This window comes from Pteronotus mesoamericanus, unplaced genomic scaffold, assembly GCF_021234165.1.
Source record: "Pteronotus mesoamericanus isolate MK-2021 breed Mesoamerican mustached bat unplaced genomic scaffold, CSHL_Meso_final contig_68, whole genome shotgun sequence".
NCBI lineage: Eukaryota > Metazoa > Chordata > Mammalia > Chiroptera > Mormoopidae > Pteronotus > Pteronotus mesoamericanus.
In genome coordinates this window covers 5,227,267-5,233,266 of record NW_026555234.1, presented here as the reverse complement: position 1 = coordinate 5,233,266, position 6,000 = coordinate 5,227,267, and positions in this window count along the sequence as shown.

The following is a 6,000-nucleotide window of genomic DNA, read 5'->3' as shown; positions in this document are numbered from 1 at the left end:
TCCAGAGGAAGGTCTGACTGCAGGTGAGGCAGGACAGGGCGAAGTTAGGAAAAACTCCCAACAAGTGGAACGAGGAAGTAGGAGTGGACATCAGAGGTCGACAAACTGCTCAGTCTTCTCTCCAGAGCTCCCACCTCCACGCATAATCATAGGGAAATAGCTTATGGCAGAAAACACCTGCGGTGGATGCAGAAATCAACAACAGGACTGGCTCCAACTAGATCAACCCAAGATGGAGGGAAAATTGCCCAGAGAACTGACCCCAAAGTTCATTATACCATGATTAGAATAAACACTGACCCCACAGGCAGAAGTGGGCCAAGGGGAACAAACGCCGTGCCACATCCTAAATAAACCCTACTAGGAACAAGGACTCCTCCCAACCAGAAGGTGGAGTCAGAATTTGGTGCTGCAAAGCTCAGAAACAAGCCACCCTTGGAAACTCATAAAACCCCAAGAACTGACTGACTGACCACAGCACGCGACGCGCTCGTGAGTTCACCCACATCCACGCTAATGTGCACTTTCGCTTCTTTCTTTTCAGTGGTGCCCTGTGAGAGGGCAGCCGGGGGCCAGCGGGTGGTGGCAGGCCCCTGGGCTGAATCCCCGACGCTGCCTCAAGAGCCTGCATCCCACTCTCTTTCCTTCTCTCTACCTAAATAAAGCTGCTTTCACGCTCACTCCAAGTTGTCCTTGGATTGCTTCCTGCACGACTCAAGCACCCGGAGATCACGGACGTGCCAGGGCAGAGCCACTCCCGGCCCTGCACAAAGCCAGTCCAGCGACACTGGGACAATCTTCTGGCTTCCGATTGTCTCTGAGTTTTAGAGGCACTTCACAATACCATGGCAGCTCTTTGCTGCACAGACCTGGGCAAAACTTTCTTTGCAAATCACTTGAGTGTACAAACCCAAAGGTTTATATTGTGGCTGGGGATAAAGAGCGATATTTTTACTGCGGTCAGGAGCCATGTTAACTATTCTACTTTCTACCAACACTTGTCTAAAGGGGTGCAAATTCCTAGCTGTTGCACTTACTAAAATTACCTCTTTGCTTCCATGGATTATTAAAATAAGCAAACATTGTGAATTGTATTGAATTAATGTTACTTGTAAAATATCAGCCCTATCCATTTTATTCATTGGGGTTCTACATCTCATTCAATAAAAGGGAATTTGGGTGCTGTGCTTTGAACATCACTGGCATAGTTATAGCTTTCTCACCCTGAAGACCTGCCTCCTTCTATTCCATCGTCTGTGCCACTGGGCCTCCTCTGTTCCAGAACGCTGTTGTTGATTCTGCAGTCACCCGGATGGGGCAAAGTACAGTTTCTCAAAAGCCCCTCTCCAGAAACCTGTGGCTCATGCTTTCAGCATTGAAGCTGCGGCTCCACAACACAGCCTGGTTCCTGGCTTCCAGGTCTGTGCACATCCTGTTAAAAATGTAAAACTAAAACCTCCAGAGCTGCAATGGCTTCTACAATGTCACACAAGATGTATTTTAAGTCGGTTCCCAGAGGAAGTTGTTTTTGTCCCCCACTTTTAAAATTTCTTTTATTTTAAATCTGTGCTTATTTTCACTGCATGGGAAGAGTATAATTAGCATTTTGCATTTTTTTGTGGGCTTTTCTTCTTTCCTGAGGATTATTCTACCTCTGAGAGGGCATTATTCACCAATGAATAATGAGTTTTCGGGAAACTTTTCCACTGCAGCCCTGTTCCCACCCCTTCCTCTTCCCGCCGCCCAGGCCAAGCGGTAACTGTGGGCTTTGTGGTCTATTTTTCACTGGCGTCGAAGTTACATACACCCCAGTAAGGAGAGCCCTTCCAGCCTGCCAAGGCTGCAAGAGACAATTGTTGTAGTGGACTCCAAAAACTGACGTGGCGACTCCGATTAAAGGGTGCCTTGGAATAGTTGTAATTAAACATGTAAATTGGATTTACACACTCAGATTTTGGGAACAGTGGCTCTAAACACATTGTACGACTCACATTCACTAAATTATACTGGACTGTACATACAAATCAGCTTGTATTGAGTCTTTGACAATGAGATCACATTTCTTCTCAATTTACCATACACTCCATCCTGATGACTAGAGCAAACTTGTTGCCAAGCTCAGCTGAAAAAAATATTAACATACCCACAATGCTTATTTCCTGTTCTTTCTTATGAAAGGCTTTGCAGGTAATGCATTGACAGAGTGTTTAACATGTGATATGAACCAGGTTCCTGAATTTTCCTTCCATTGGTGGGGTAGTCTGGATAAATCACACTCTTTGGCATTTGCATTGATGCAAGAACATACCATGCAGCACAAATAACTTCATTTCCATAAAACGGCCTTTTAAAATTAGAAAATGTATAATTCATTTGGGATAGCGATCACTGCTTTTGAAAGGGAGGGATTTAGACTTGTATTTAAATGCAAATAACTATTTTTTCCCAGTTACTCATAGTAAGCCACAAAACTTACAAATTCTGAGGTATGTCTTTATCCTTAACGATAAATTCAAGATAACGGTATTGACAGCAAGACGTTCGTATAACGAACGAACGTTTTCGTTTTTCACAAAACGTTACAGTTTGCGCCAAGCTTGTGCCTCTCAAATGTGGTCCTCCACCCTCCATGAGAGAGACTTCCCATTTCACACCTAAGGAAACGGAGGCCCGGAAAGGTAAGCGGCTTCTCAGAATCACATAGGAAATGGCAAGTCTGGTGCTTCAAACGTGAGAGAGGCAGAACGGACACAGAGACGCTGAGAGGTATTCATTCCAGAACGGAAACAAGGCAGCCAGGGAAAGGATGAAAGTAGGCGCGCAGAGGAAGAGGAGCAATTTTAAAAGGGCAGAAAATGCAAACTAGAAAGGAGTCCGGCAAGCGACGGTCAGAGAACGCCCTGCGTTGACTGGTGCCGTCGCCAGCTTTCTCTGCACCATGTTCTGGTTCCCAGATGTTCAAAGAGCGAAGGAAAGCGGAGCGCCGCGCTGAGCCACAGCCAAGCTGCCCTGCAGCCCTGGCTCCTTCTGCTCCATGCGCCGTGCCGCTGTGCCTCCTTCGTTCCGGAAGGCTGTTGGTGCTGCGGTCCCCTGGACGGGGCAGAGTACTGTAGCTCAAAGTCCCGCGCAGAAACCTGCTGCTCACGCTCTTGGCATTAAAGCTGCTGTTCCACGACAGGGCCCGGTTTCTGGCTTCTGGGTGTTTGCACATCCTAAGAAGCTCTCACTTATTTTCTGCTCCATGACCTCTCTGTCCGATTTCCTTTTTCCTCTAATAAATTTCCACTTACTCTTCAAGTCTGAGCAGGTGTAGGGGTCCTCTAAAAAAACTTCTCTGAAAATTCCTTCTACCACCAACTAGTTTAGAGAACACCTCTCATTTCTCAGTCCCCGCAGGTTGGTGAGAGCCCTTGATCAACACTCAAAATATCTGCTTCATTGCAGCCCTCCCACGGGTATGAGGTCCTCTAAAGCAAGGGTCTTTCTCATTTATCTGTATGTTCCCAACGGGTGTCACAGAAAGTGACTTATAGAAAGAATTCTATGCATATTTGTTGAATCCCAATTCTGCTGACACCATCTGCGTGACTTCAGACAATTACTCGATGTCCCTGAACCTCAGTTTACTCCTTTTAAAAATGGATCTGTAAGGTGGACAGACTGAGAACACAGCAGATAGGGAAGGTTGTGTGCCTGGTACACAAGTAGGGTATCAACAAAGGACGGCTACCATAATTACTATCGCTAATATTGGGTTAATGAATGTATGTTTGATTATCAGAGACCCGGCCTTCAACTTCGCCATTTTGGGTTGGGATTTCAATTTGATGTCAACTGTAATTTCTGTGCAAAATGCCCCCCCATGCCATCCATGCCCCCAACCCTGTCCTCCAGAATAAAGTCATGCAGTCACTCCAGACCTTTTTTTCTTGAATGTCCATCCCAACATTAATGTTCTATGAAAATCCAACTTCACTGAGGTATCCAATCGTAGGTAACGGCAGGAATTACCGCCATTCGCCCTGAGGCTGCATTTAATCCACCAAGTTATTTCCTTCTCGGTGCTTTATTTTTTTCATGGGCAAAATGAGAAGGTTGAATCAGATAGATTCCGAGTTTCTTTCCACCAAGTTTCTAACTTCAGATTCTCAAAGAGAAATTGGGTTTGATCAAAGGACTTAATAATTCAAAGAACTTGCTAATAAGTGATGTAGCAGTGAAATTGAAAAGCTTCTTGGTCGAAGAATTAAAAGCCAGAGGACATACCTGTTTGAACTTGAATAAGACACTTTCCTGTTCTGAACCTTCGTTTCTTATCTGGAAAATACGGGTCACAGAGAAGGCAGTCCTCATATGGGTGTGCTATAGAGCCCGGGGGGGGGGGGGTCTGTAGGAAGTGGGGAGGCATTTTTATCGTTACGGTGACATTTAGGGGTGAAGATAAGAATGTAAAACATCCCACAATGTGAGGAACGTTTGGCAATAATGAAGAATTATTTTACCTAAATTGACAAGAGTGTTCCAGTTGAGGCCATCTTAGCAATGTTCTGATGATCTTTATAGGATATTACAGTTTTACCATTTTGTGAAATGCTCATTGAAATAATATGTGCTCGGTAGATTTGTGTTGAGAGAGTTTTTTGTTTTTCAGTGCCCTGGCTTTCATGACATAGCTCTAATTAACCTTGGATTTCCATGCTTAATCTATATTAACGAGCATCAGTGTCTTCTCCTTTAAGCAAGTGATTTCCGGAAAACATACACCCTTGTTCCCTGTAATTTTCCCTCACTTGCCTCCATCAAAGCTTCATCACATCTTAGTGATAAGAATCAAGAGAAGTGTAGCAGCATCTGTGTAGGTCTCATATGGGGTTTTCATTCTATTATTAGGCTGCTGGTAGCCTCAGTTTTGGAATAAAAACTGAAAATGGATCACTCCACCTCTGGAATTGCTGATTCTCATATTTGTGCACTTGGCTTCTTAAAAAATAGGTTTGTATTTTCTTAGTGGCTGCTCTGTGCCAGCCCTGCACTGGTAGCTTTTGCAAAGGTGATTTTAATATAATGACACTTTAGTAACAGGTTATTTCTCCCTTTTCAGAATGAGAAAAATAAGTTTTAGCGAAGTCTGTAAATGAGCCCAAGGCCACACAGATACTAGCGCTGGGACCAAGTTTGAATACATCTGTCCAACTCTAAGGCTATGATTTCCAACTCCATGGCATTCTTCTCTGTAACCAGGACAGATGCTACAAGGGCTGTCTGCTGGCAGGACTGTAGTGTCTTCCTTCAATTAACTATATGAGATATTGATGGCCAAGGAGGACTGGCTAAAGCCACGCAGAGGGGAGATGGGCCACATGTGGGTTATGTGAGTGCTGCCTCCTCATTCGTATCCACAGCCCGTTTTCCACCTTCAGGGATTCTTCACTCATAAGGAAAGAATAAGGACTCTCATTCCGAAAAAATGCCTCCTGTTTGAGGAGAAGGAAAAAAAGAAGAGGAAAAAAAACTGTCTAGATGTGAGAGAGGTTTAGCTTTCAGAACAATATAAGAAACAACTTTCTGACCATAAGAGTTAGTGTTCTCGAGTTGAAACAGCTTGATAAATGGAAATACAAAGTGTAACTGTTGATTTTTTGTGGGTGGGGGTAAATGCCCAGTCTACTGTTTATTAGCTCTATGACCGTGGAAAAGTCCCATAAGATTTCTGAGGCAATATTTTCTCATCTATTGATTGGTTCATGACACTTACTTCAAACTGCACTGTAACTAAATAAGATGTGGAGAAGGCATTGAATACCTTGATCACCTCCCATGGGATGCTTCTCCTCTCCCTGCTCTGGAAGGGTTCATAGCTCTCAGAATTCTGCTTCCTCTCCTTTCTTCCTTTCTTTTCACATGCTCCCTCTGACAAACCCTATTGCTTCCTGGTATGACTCTTAGCCAGCCTCGAACTTGAGAATAGTGTATCCAATTGCCAGCGAAACCTTTCATTGG